The following is a 13,991-nucleotide window of genomic DNA, read 5'->3' as shown; positions in this document are numbered from 1 at the left end:
GTTTTAGGGCGTTGCTGCAGCATATAGGCAACGAAGAACAACCCCGATGCGGGTATACAAGCACCGACATGTAGACAACGGATCAGTGTAGCACTCTTGTCTTACCGACGCGTGTGCGGTAAATGCGGAAGCGTTGCGTAAGCAACGTTATTACCGAAAGCGCCCAACCGGGACCCACTTGCTGATATTTTCTTGGCCACCGGAAGGCAAACAAAAAAATGGTTCAAATGGCTGTGAGCACTATGGGACTTAACATCGGAGGTCACCAGTCCCCTAGAACTTAGAACTACTTAAACCTAACTAACCTAAGGACATCACACACATCCATGCCCGAGGCAGGATTCGAACCTGCAACGGCAGCAGTCGTGCGGTTCCAGACTGAAGCCCCTAGAACCGCTCGGCCACCGCGGCCGGCGAAGGCAAACACCGGTAGACAGCTATTGGAGAATGAAAAATGTGTATGGGGTAGCATGTCTATGGAACACCACCATTGTGGAATGGAGTCCCCATATCGCAGTTGTCGTAAAGCAGAAGTTACGCCAACTCAAGTGGGAGACACACCCGTCTTGCCGTCCTGATTTCTCCCCATGCGATTATCACGCCTTCGCTCTATTAAAAAAACACCTTCAAGGTCCAACGATTCCAATCAAACAAAGATGCGCAGCTGGCTGTTACGGATTTCTTAACGTTGCAGGATACGGTGTTTTGCCAAACGGGATTCTTCAATCTAGTGCGTCAGTGCGATTTTTGCCTGATTGGCATACCGATCCTGGACTGTACGGCCTCCGAATGGAAACTGTTCGATTGCCCTTATAAACAACTTTCATTCGCAAAAATGTTGCATGATTTGTTATATCTTTTATTCTTGCATTTACTTCAGCTAATACGCAAAAAAATACATTTTAAAAACAACTATCAGGCAGTAAACCTTTAAGATTTTAGTTAAACGAGGAAAAGGAATTGTATTTTATTTACGTCGGCAAGTTGCACATCTGAATTCCTTGCTGAAAAGTGCTAGTTACGTAAAGCGAAAAGCTTCTGTTGTATGAATGTTGAGATTCATTTTCTGTGTTTTACTTTACACTGGGAATTCAGTTTCATGCGGTTATTTCAGATTTTCACAATGTGTAGACAGTGTTAAGACGTGTAATATGTGAGTATTGGAAAAGACGCCTCATCTACGTATATCTGTTGGCTTTGTAGTGATCATTGATTTCAAGGTTCTTTCCTGAGGTAGATGAAGTGTCTGAGTTAGTTGCAGAGATGAACTAGAACAGGTATCACACTATTGAGGCTGACATAGCACATTGTGGTCTCTGCGCCTGTGCTGCAATGCGCTACTGTAGCTTACTTCGTTCAAGCCGCAAGTTAATCTGTTCGAAAATGTTCAAATGTATGTGAATTCTTCAGGGACCAAACTGCTGAGGTCATCGGTCCCTAGACTTACACACTACTTTAACTTACGCTAAGAACAACACACACACCCATGCCCGGGGGAGGAGTCGAACGTCCGGCGGGAGGGGCCGCGCAATCCGCGACATGGCGCCTCAAACCGCGAGGCGCAAGTTAATCTCAAATGGCGCACGTGTATCATTGATATCGATACACAAGTCTAAAAATCTAGTCTCTAAGTCGGGAGATATATCAAAGTTTCCATATCACTCTTGATGTTTATCAGTCTTCTGAGGTCAATATCCACCCCCAGACAGCGTTTCTACAGTGTCTGGTCTGGTCTACAGAACAGGTAACTTCCTGCTCACTGACGACCGTGGACAGCATTGGCTTCTTATCTACTTGTAAGGGGCTCCTGAATAATTAGCGGACTGAGGGTGGTGAATAGGGTTACAACTCGAAATTAAAAACATATTAAAGATTAACAAGGGTATTATATACATGTTGGAAATAGGGTTACTATATTTTGAAAATAGGGTTATTATATACATTATAAAAATAGGGTGACTGACATAAGCCGATAGAAACCTTTCGCTGACTTTAAATCAATACAAAGTAACGCCTGGTTCCTCAATGGAAACCTGATCAAAGAAATGAAGTAAACTTACCTACATGTAAATATACAAATGATTAGCCCGAAACTGCACTATCACTGGGCTTGAATGGCAGTGGATGAGTAGTTTACTAGATGCTAGAGAGAAGGTAATGAATCCATTAGATCGTAATCGAAGTGGCAAAGGAGTTGGCTGCTTTGGCTTCTTACCAATCGCCTCGCGCTGTCTGTGTTCAGTCGAGACGTGACATGGTGATGTACGCCAGTTAAAACCGCTGACGTCTGTGTGCGAACGGCATGATGATTTGCTGGAAGATATGGACAGGTGAATAGAGGAGGGAATGAGCGAATAAGAACAGTGGTGGTTGCGCTCCAGGTTTTTATGTTCCCCGAGATATTGCACATAAATGACCTTCCTAACCTACAAAATAGGACCGATGTCAGTCAACCGCAATAGAAGAAGAAGCCACGTATTAGATGCTGTGGGAACTGACCACCTCTTTTGCAGACAGAGGTTTCATATTCTACCACAGTTCCACCGGTGATCTCTTTCTCGCAATTTCTATTGTTGAACTACAAGTTAAATATAAGGAAGCTCGAAATAAAACTGATAGTTCCAGAACAGCTTCAGCCGCGGTCTGGTCACTGGTAAAATTCTGTTCTTTATTATTAAATGTGTCTGTCTCTGTTAGAAGCTTATCGCGAGCGCACTGATAAGTTCCGAAGTTTATGTGTGTGACCCTGTGTAGTTTCAAGTTGAAGTTCATCTGCTGCCCCTTGGAAATATTAGCATTTCTATAGGATGTCAGTCAATGTCGTAGAGCATCAATAGCAGCGAAACAACTAAAGTGTTTTCTTTCTTTTTTAGTGTTTTACTGAAAAAAGAAGTGAAGTGATAACGGTATAAAGAAACTGTTCACAAAAAACCTCACACTTTGATCTGGACTCCGTCCGAACAGGACTTGGAAGGCCTAACGGTAGCGACCGGCCGCCGTGTCATCTTCAGCCCACAAATGTCACTCGATGTGGATATGGAGGGGCATGTGGTCAGCACACTGCTCTCACAGGAGCCGCTACTTCTCAGTCAAGTAGTTCCTCAGTTTGCCTCACAAGGGCTGAGTGCACCCCGCTTGCCAACAGCGCTTGGCAGAACGGATGGTCACCCATCCAAGCGCTAGCCTAGCCCGACAGCGCTTAACTTCGGTGATCTGACGGGAATCGGTGTTACCACTGTGGCAAGGCCGTTGGCTATCCCACACTTTACACTTGAAAAATATATTGTCATGATAAAACTCTAAATGCTGCTAATCCATAACTTGCGAAAGATTGACATTCTGTAAATTGAAGACGTAAACAACGCTAATTAAGAAATAAGGTGAGACCTAGATAAGATAATACACAAGTGTCGAAATACATGTTGTGGACGAAATGTTTTATTCCACACTACTGACCAATTTCAGCTACTCTGTCTCTCTTAGCTAAACATATGCTAATCTAACATGCCCATAGCAGTTACAGCTCGCACATTGGGTTCAAATGTTCAAATGTGTGTGAAATCTTATGGGACTTAACTGTAAGGTCATCAGTCCCTAAGCTTACACACTACTTAACCTAAATTATCCTAAGGACAAACACACACACCCATCCTCGAGGAAGGATTCGAACCTCCGCCAGGACCAGCCGCACGCACATTAGGTCGTCGCAAGGAACAAAACATGAGAGAATGCTGCAAGAACATCGAAATTTCGTAAAACACACTGAAAACCATACTTGTAATCTGGATTACAACGCACATCCGTACGTCCATATTCACAATGAAGTACCGGGTACTGCACTTTTCAGTGCCGTTTCCGGAGTACCAATTTTCGTAAAGTACTGTGTGTTGGTTGGTTCTTTATTACGGCATCGTGTATGATCTGTTAATACCATAGAAAACAGCTACTTGGAACTACGTGAACAGCTGAAATCAGGCAGGAGCGAAAATTTCAACTGTTGTTTCAAATAAATTGACATCATCAGCGAAAAAAAGGAGGCCGTTTTAGTTTATTGATGTACCGCAAGCACGGAAAGCTTTCAAATGTATGAATGCAAGCTTTTTTTAACAAACTAGGAAAAGTGACTATAGAGTTGTGCAGGACGATTAGTGCTTGCTCTGCTAATTATGTGGAAATAAAATGAAACCAGAAATTTGAAACAAATTATTTCTTACAATAACTTACTACTTTAGCTAATGTGGCTATATGGGTTTATTTAAATTCTGTTGACTGCTCCCACTCTAAAAATTCAGTTTTGTTTTCATTTTAGGGGGAACTGCCTCTCTGCGAACAGTCAGCTTTACGCGTACGTGGCCTTTACTGTTTCGAGACACCGGAAAAATTTCCTCTGACGCACTGTGACTGCTTTTGTAGGTTTCAAACCACGGAGGCCAATCCTCCAACATGTTTCGCTCGAACGCAAGTTGCGCTCTGCGCATGTACGTAACTGTTCCATCAAACCTATTGATACCATATTGACGAGCAGTAGCTCGTCAAACAGAGCGTCTCTCTTTTCCCATCAGCCACGTCTCGTATGCGCACCTCATACTTACCAATCAAACCTACCTGAATCTGTCAATATTAAAGTTAAGTGCACTGCGGTATAAGAAGGTGAAATTTTATCGAAGTCGCTCTGCATTAGCTTGCATCCATTCAGCCGTTCCCCCAATGTCGTACAGCACCCTCAGAGAACAGTTTGAGTGTGCTGCTTACCCCCTTGTATAAATCGATTAGGTTTATTCAGAATATTTGCACTCCCATCACGGTTTTTCTTGAGGGATTACTTCCACCCCTACAGTCTTTCCTTACGTTCACCTTCATTGCATTGTCGCAGCCAAAGTCTTCCCGTTTTAAAAGTATAACACTTTCGGAAATAAATTGAATGTCCTTCCTTGGTGGCTCTTTCCTAGCATCTACAATTAGTCTTTTTCACAAAACATTTTTGTTTCTGAAGGTTGCTGATGTAGAACGTTGAAAGTTCACACCCATTCTATTTAATTTATGTTTGTTTGCTTCTTCTGAAAACCTGTATCTCTATGTTGTTTCTAAAAATTAAAAATTGTGTTTAAACATTACGCCTAAAAATCCAATTTCTTTTTCAAAACTGAAACCCCTCCTCTTCTTTGTCGCGTTATGTGAAAAATTTAACGTTCTTCTTCCTTGTATCTGTTTTTATTGAAAGTAGTCTGCAAAATTTACTACCACAGTTCTTTGATATCTTGAAGCTCTCATCCTGTGTTCTAACAATTTTTCTTGTGATGTAGCCTTTGCTCTGCATCATATACGTTAGTTTGTAGAGAAAATGCGGCTAACATAGTGGGTAAAAATATTAACTCTACCACAAAAATATAACTAAGTATAGTCAACCATCCTCATCATGATCAGATGCAGGGAAATCAATGAGCTGCGCAGTTAACGAAACTGGTTTCGTAATTCGCTTTATCTGCTACTCACGATTTAGCATTGTGGGTCTAAATTTGAAGTCGGTTAAACTCGTCGATTCTGTTATCATATAAACCAAGAACTGGCCCGGCAGCCACATTACCATATTGTGTTTGTGGCAGAGGTATCGCTTTTTAAGGTGGTGTGAGATATTATATTTTCAGAAACGTAGAAATAGAATTCGTCTTCTGTCCTTTAAATAGCGTTATCCCTTTCCAGTTTACATTTCCTAGTCATAGCTTCATTAACAGGACTTCAGTATTCAAGTAAGACCACCATTGCGATGTCGACACCCCAGAAAGGCGTATCTATGTAAGTTACAATAGGCTGTACCAAGTGAAGCCCTAATGATGAAGCTACAAGTATTTCTTTTTCTGTGTTTTGGCCTGAAGGCCGTACCGCCGTTTCTCTCAGTATTTTAAGAATTTTCTGGAGTTTTACAAGATAAGGCTAAATTCGTTTAAAAGTTTTGTAATTTTTTAAAAATTAACATATTTTGATGAAGGAGAGCTGCTGTATTAGCTGATAATGGTTGAAGAGATTTGATTAACTGTAGTGTGAAATCAATTTCCTGGTTTGCCTAAAGTCTACAGTCGGAAAAATATATCCCCTACTGTTACTGTGTCACATTGAAAATAAGATTTATAATCAATATGTATTCGGCGAACGTGGCTGGGGAATGATCCATGATTAAATCTCATGTGAATTATAGAATCTATCAACTTTGTATCTGCCTTAATTAACCTCTGACTTCGAAACGTACGTTGCCATAGTACAGGGTGGGCAAAATAGAAGTGGTCCAAAAAAGTCATGCACCTTAAGATAGGCAACACAACTTAATCATTCGCACCTGGGGTCGATGATGTAAGTTGGATTGCCTGTCTTAACGTGCATGACATATTTTTCACGCCAGTTTTATTTTGTCGCCCTGTATATGCGCCACATATGACAGTGGACGATTTTTACTATCAAGTTATCCATTTATTCCAGTGACGTAGTTTTGTCAATAGTATGAGGGTTGTTTGATAAGCGTGATAAATTTCCATGAAAGAATGAAACATTTTTGTTACGTCTTCATGGTTAGTAAGCTTGATTATTCCAAGGATCGTATAAACAATTCCAGCAATGTACAACATATAGTTGTTGACAGCTCTCCGAATTGGTCAGTGTGTCGACTTCGATTGAAAGTGACGAAACAGAGTTTCGTGCCGTTACTAGATATTTTGATATGAACAGTTGGAATGTCGCACAAGTAGAAGCAGGACTGAATGAAGTTCACGTAGACTGTGCATCAACACCATTTACTTTTAATACCTGTTGGTCCATCATGGCCAGGGGCCATCAGCTGGTAAGTAATTTTCAGTGTCAATAAAATTCACCAACAGTTATATACTCCAAGATATATTTTTGTTTTATTCTGAAATCAACCAGTTTCGGCATTTCATTATGCCATCTTCAGGTCCCATACGCTTCTATCCAAATAAACGAACTTGTCATAAAGCGCCATAAATCACTGGACATCGTGAACTCAAGTTGCTGTCACGTCTTCGTATGTAGCAATTGAATAACGATTTGAATTCACCATGTTCAGTGATTTATGGCGCTATATGACAAGTTCGTTTATTTGGATAGAAGCGAATTGCATTACGAAATGCTGAAACTGGTTGCTTTGAGAATAAAATGAAGAGATACCTTAAAACACACGGCTGTTGGTGAATTTTATTGGCATTGACCATGTACTTTTGGATTAATGAATTTAAACGTGGGCAGACAAGCAGCAAAGACGAAGTGCGCTCTGGTCGTCCTATTGAGGTCACCACAAAGGGAAGCATTGACAAAATCCATGACACGGTAATGCAAGAGCGCTGAATAAAAATTCCTGAGACTTCAGTCATCTCGACTGAGCGAGTGCATAGTATCCTGCGCGGAGAGTTAGCTAAGCAGTAGCTGTCTGCGAGGTGGATGTCGCGATTGCCCGCAATCGACCAAAGATATTCCGGCACAACATTTTATCACAGTGTCCGCGATGTTTAATCGCAAAGCACAAGACATTTTACGCCGATTTGTAACTGCTGAAGAAACCTCGATTCATATTACGCACCAGAGTCAAAACGGCAGTCGAAACAACTTACAAAGGCTGGTGATTGCATCGAAGAAGGCAAAGACCATTTTGTCAACTGGTAAGACGATGGCCACTGTTTTTTGGAAATCCCATGGAATAATCCTCATAGATTATTTGGAAAGAGGCAGAACCATAACTGCAATCTATTAAGCTTTGTTGTTGGATCTGAGACCTGGTAGTCAGGGAGAGCAGAATAAGGCAAAGATTGTGGATGGGGCCGTAATCAGCTACCGTTGACTACAGTAACACATACACTTTATTTGAGGAAGTAATTTTCAACAATCATTTTAAAGGAATTTACTAAACTAACGGCTAAGGCTTTACTAAGAAAGAATTCAAAAATATTTTGCCGCTGAAGGCCACAAGCAATGTTACAAACAATTAACGGCTAAAGGCCTGAATTACAAGTGAGGAAGGCAATTACACGTTAAAACATTAAGGTAAATTTTAGACAATTATGATAACTTGACCAAGTAAGACGGAGTGATCCACAGACAGTGCTCCACGGATCGACCTGAGGAAGGTCACTACAGCTGTGCAAGCGGTGAGACTGGCAGCCACCTAAGGAGGTCAACTCAAACCAGAGACAGTTTAAAGGCCGATCAATCCTCTTACCAAATCCACCTAACGCCAGAGAACCAGTACAATGCTGGAATAATTCAGGCGAGGGCGAAGTAACAGATAGCACTGCGTCTCCAGAATCTGGTGTTTCAAACACCAAAGGCCAGAAGGAACCACCATAACCAAGGTAAGCAAGGAAAACAATTATCCATACCCAAGTCAAGGAAGCTGTCAAACTACACGCCATGCCGGACAGCATCTACATCTACATCTACATCCACACTCCGCAAGCCACCTGACGGTGTGTGGCGGAGGGTACCTTCAGTACCTCTATCGGTTCTCCCTTCTATTCCAGTCTCGTATTGTTCGTGGAAAGAAGGATTGTCGGTATGCCTCTGTGTGGGCTCTAATCTCTCTGATTTTATCCTCATGGTCTCTTCGCGAGATATACGTAGGAGGGAGCAATATACTGCTTGACTCTTCGGTGAAGGTATGTTCTCGAAACTTCGACAAAAGCCCGTACCGAGCTACTGAGCGTCTCTCCTGCAGATTCTTCCACTGGAGTTTATCTATCATCTCCGTAACGCTTTCGCGATTACTAAGTGATCCTGTAACGAAGCGCGCTGCTCTCCGTTGGATCTTCTCTATATCTTCTATCAACCCTATCTGGTACGGATCCCACACTGCTGAGCAGTATTCAAGCAGTGGGCGAACAAGCGTACTGTAACCTACTTCCTTTGTTTTCTAATTGCATTTCCTTAGGATTCTTCCAATGAATCTCAGTCTGGCATCTGCTTTACCGACGATCAAAAATGGTTCAAATGGCTCTGAGCAGTATGGGACTCAACTGCTGTGGTCATAAGTCCCCTAGAACTTAGAACTGCTTAAACCTAACAAACCTAAGGACATCACACACATCCATGCCCGAGGCAGGATTCGAACCTGCGACCGTAGCGGTCGTGCGGTTCCAGACTGTAGCGCCTTTAACCGCTCGGCCACTCCGGCCGGCTACCGACGATCAACATTATATGATCATTCCATTTTAAATCACTCCTAATGCGTACTCCCAGATAATTTATGGTATTAACTGCTTCCAGTTGCTGACCTGCTATTTTGTAGCTAAATGATAAAGGATCTATCTTTCTGTGTATTCGCAGCACATTACACTTGTCTACATTGAGATTAAATTGCCATTCCCTGCACCATGTGTCAATTCGCTGCAGATCCTCCTGCATGTCAGTACAATTTTCCATTGTTACAACCTCTCGATACACCACAGCATCATTTGCAAAAAGCCTCAGTGAACTTCCGATGTTATCCACCAGGTCATTTATGTATATTGTGAATAGCAACGGTTCTATGACACTCCCCTGCGGCACACCTGAAATCACTCTTACTTTGGAAGACTTCTCTCCATTGAGAATGACATGCTGCGTCCTGTTATCTAGGAACTCCTCAATCCAATCACACAATTGGTCTGATAGTCCATATGCTCTTACTTTGTTCATTAAACGACTGTGGGGAACTGTATCGAACGCCTTGCGGAAGTCAAGAAACACGGCATCTACCTGGGAACCCGTGTCTATGGCCCTCTGAGTCTCGTGGACGAATAGCGCGAGCTGGGTTTCACATGACCGTCTTTTTCGAAATCCATGCTGATTCCTACAGAGTAGATTTCTAGTCTCCAGAAAAGTCATTATACTCGAACACAATACGTGTTCCAAAATTCTACAACTGATCGACGTTAGAGATATAGGTCTATAGTTCTGCACATCTGTTCGACGTCCCTTCTTGAAAACGGGGATGATCTGTGCCCTTTTCCAATCCTTTGGAACGCTACGCCCTTCTAGAGACCTACGGTACACCGCTGCAAGAAGGGGGGCAAGTTCCTTCGCGTACTCTGTGTAAAATCGAACTGGTATCCCATCAGGTCCAGAGGCCTTTCCTCTTTTGAGCGATTTTAATTGTTTCTCTATCCCTCTGTCGTCTATTTCGATATCTACCATTTTGTCATCTGTGCGACAATCTAGAGAAGGAACTACAGTGCAGTCTTCCTCTGTGAAACAACTTTGGAAAAAGACATTTAGTATTTCGGCCTTTAGTCTGTCATCCTCTGTTTCAGTACCATTTTGGTCACAGAGTGTCTGGACATTTTGTTTTGATCCGCCTACCGCTTTGACATAAGACCAAAATTTCTTAGGATTTTCTGCCAAGTCAGTACATAGAACTTTACTTTCGAATTCATTGAACGCCTCTCGCATAGCCCTCCTCACACTACATTTCGCTTCGCGTAATTTTTGTTTGTCTGCAAGGCTTTGGCTATGTTTATGTTTGCTGTGAAGTTCCCTTTGCTTCCGCAGCAGTTTTCTAACTCGGTTGTTGTACCACGGTGGCTCTTTTCCATCTCTTACGATCTTGCTTGGCACATACTCATCTAACGCATAATGTACGATGGTTTTGAACTTTGTCCACTGATCCTCAACACTATCTGTACTTGAGACAAAACTTTTGTGTTGAGCCAACAGGTACTCTGAAATCTGCTTTTTGTCACTTTTTCTAAACAGAAAAATCTTCCTACCCTTTTTAATATTTCTATTTACGGCTGAAATCATCGATGCCGTAACCGCTTTATGATCGCTGATTCCCTGTTCTGCGTTAACTTTTTCAAATAGTTCGGGTCTGTTTGTCACCAGAAGGTCTAATATGTTATCGCCACGAGTCGGTTCTCTGTTTAACTGCTCAAGGTAGTTTTCAGATAAAGCACTTAAAAAAATTTCACTGGATTCTTTGTCCCTGCCACCCGTTATGAACGTTTGAGTCTTCCAGTCTATATCCGTCAAATTAAAATCTCCACCCAGAACTATAACATAGTGGGGAAATCTACTCGAAATAGTTTCCATCGGCAAGACAAGGAAAAGTACACTGCCACAAATCATGCTAACCTCCAGGGCAGGTAACTGGGGCGTTAGCGGCCACTAGGCAGCAAGATACCGCTGGTCGCACTTCACCAATAACAGCTGTAGTGTATCGACGTAAGTTTTGTATAAATGATTTTCTTTTGACGTATGACCATGTGCAGACTTCGTCACCTACGTCAGTTACAACACACTTCAAAATTATTTAAATTCTTTTTAAAGTTGTCTCTGAATGGTTCTTGAACTAAACTGTAATTAAAACATCATCATTTGAGTCGTATGCGCAGAATTACGTCACTCAGTCCAATTGGTTTGCGCAAACTTTTTTCAATTTAGATGTCGTTCGTTTCTTCTCAGAAATTATATTAATGCAAGTTATCTGCTTTAATAAATATTAAAACCATATTGAATAAACTTTTAAGACTCAAACTCGCCATGAACGTTGTCAAAAATTAATAATCTTGTCAAATAAATCAGTAATACTGCTTCCTTAATATAATTCTTGATAAATAAATTCTCGGAACACGTATTTAAACTTTTGTAGAATACACTAGTTTATTATCTTCATACATACTACATATAGACGTGAACATGAGCCTTGACAAGATAGGACTGAACATTTACAACATGATTAAACTTTCTATGACGTCATTGTTGTAGAAACATTACAAATTCTTATTTTTTCGGTTTTTAGAAGCACGATGCAACAACTCAGTTTCAGGATCTTCTATTGCTCTTTGACTGTCGACCCGCGACGTATAGTGGCCAGCTATTTTCTCTCTGGTCCCGGCAGTGAAGATGCTGTCTCCGTTCGTTGCGCCGCCCTCTCTGTACATGAAACATAAAAATAAATACAAAACTTTAGATAATTCACAAACATTACAAATATTACAAAATACATAAACAAAACACTACATTAAACGTATATTCACCTGCAAACTGGGCTGACACTGGTGGATGGGTGACGCTTCAATTTCGCGTCCCACTACACAGCACCGAATTCAAATTAATATCAAGCAGTAGGAGGCGGCTAATAGCTTCCACCAACCTGACAGACTCCACTTGCTGCGGTTGGTCTCTTTGACCCTGGAAGCAGCAAAACGCAAACAACAGCGAGATCTCAAACAGTGGAGGTTTCACTACTGGATAAGCTTCACTCAACTTCAAAACATCCTGAGTTCGGTCGTCGGCTACAGCCCCTCCATCCGACAATCCCTGCACGCCGCCATGTGGTCCCGGCCTACCCTATTGCTAAGGACCTCCTCGCTGCTCCGTCTGAAGCCCAACTGCCTGACACACACGACGACCCGGAAATACAAGTGGTTGCACCAAAGATAGTACCACAGTACTGGCTATCGATAACCGCTGCTGCTGCCACTGGCGGACAAACAATACTAGCAAACTCAGTGGCGCCATTAATACAAGAAGGAAACGAGACGCCACTACCGCTATTACAAGACGCCAAGTTGAGAACGGCAAGAACACGAGCTGCACATGGCTGAGGATCGTTAGAAACTTGCCTTGGCTGAAATAAGAGCAAGGTTGGCACGCAAAAATAAAATTATATTTCACATGATAATGCACCATCCCATACATCAGCGATAACAAGGGTAAAATTTAATGAATTGGGCATGTAATTAGTTCCTCATCCATCCTATGCACCAGCCTTAGCCCCGAGCGAATTCTTCCTGTTTCCGAACTTGAAACTGTGGCTGGCTTCGAAGAAATTTGCTTCAAATGAGGAAGTGACAGTTGCGGTCAACGAGTACTTTGCGGAGTTAGACAGAATCTGTTTTTCTGATGGGCTGAAAAAGCTGGAGGATCGCCGGATCAATTTCATATCCTTCAAAGGAGACTATGTCGAGAAGTAAGTCGAAACAAACATTTTTCTTGCTATTCTTACCAGACTTATGAAATCACCCTCGTAGTCACTACAGTTACGACGATATTCTTGTATTTAGGCATACTACTCGTATTTTCCATCCTCTGTGTAGTCGCGAGGATTAGTTACAGCCACTGGTCGAGGCATATTCGATGGTGGCGACGCAGCCTCCTGGATACGTGCCCTTAGCGCTAGGATTTCACCCGGAACAAGTCCCGCCCATTCACCCCCCTCCACTCCTATCCATAGTGTAAGGCCCTCCCCTAAACAGCCGCCAGTTCCACAATCTGGAAACTACTTCAAAGTTGTTATTGTCACAGTCCATGTTACACTGTGATGAGATTCAGTAATAAGAAATTTAAGTTTTTCTGGATAGTAATATAATATGAATGCGCATTATTAAAGAAATAAAAGTATTTATAGAGAATTGAAATCCTCGCCAGCATAGAAAACAAAAAATAACGCGATGTTATTTAAGGGCAATAAGAACAAATTTTCATTAACTAATTCACTTATTATAATACGTTTATTTGAGGAAAACAGCAGAGCAAACATACAGTGCGAAAACAGTGGTCTTGAATCTGTCATGTCGGTAGTAAAGCCACGGATGCAGTCCACTAACTCTGTTGTCTAAAATTAACGTTATATAGAAATAAGTGAAAGTCGTTTTGTTTATGTAGGCCCTCATAGTAGCTCACGAAAATTAAAGAGTATAAGAATGCCATAAAAGAGAAATGCCTAATGAAAGCAGTAAGATATTTGCTTATATGACATATTTCGTTAGTATTTGCATGGGTAATGGGTGAATTTTAACTTGTAAATTCTTCCTATGCCATACCTGCGCATTATAAACGAGGTTATTAAGAATTTTGGCTGTTTCTGTGTGATTAGTATCCTATATGCTGTTGCAAACGTCCCAGGAAAATAATCTGTCGTTATTCCTTGTCCTGTCTGTTTTTAACCAAAAGATTTATTAATTTCGTAAATGCCATTCAAACCATTTTTTAAAAATAATAATGATGATGTGTAT

General features: G+C 41.6%; 1 pseudogene; it reads right to left on the bottom strand.

Annotated features, from left to right (window-relative positions):
* Nucleotides 1-3,136: 3,136 nt before the first annotated feature.
* LOC126089786 (5S ribosomal RNA) lies at nucleotides 3,137-3,254 on the bottom strand (annotated as a pseudogene).
* Nucleotides 3,255-13,991: the final 10,737 nt, after the last annotated feature.

Source organism: Schistocerca cancellata, chromosome 6 (assembly GCF_023864275.1).
Source record: "Schistocerca cancellata isolate TAMUIC-IGC-003103 chromosome 6, iqSchCanc2.1, whole genome shotgun sequence".
Lineage (NCBI taxonomy): Eukaryota > Metazoa > Arthropoda > Insecta > Orthoptera > Acrididae > Schistocerca > Schistocerca cancellata.
The sequence above is the reverse complement of the archived record's forward strand: the minus strand, read 5'-3'. Positions and strand labels throughout refer to the sequence as shown.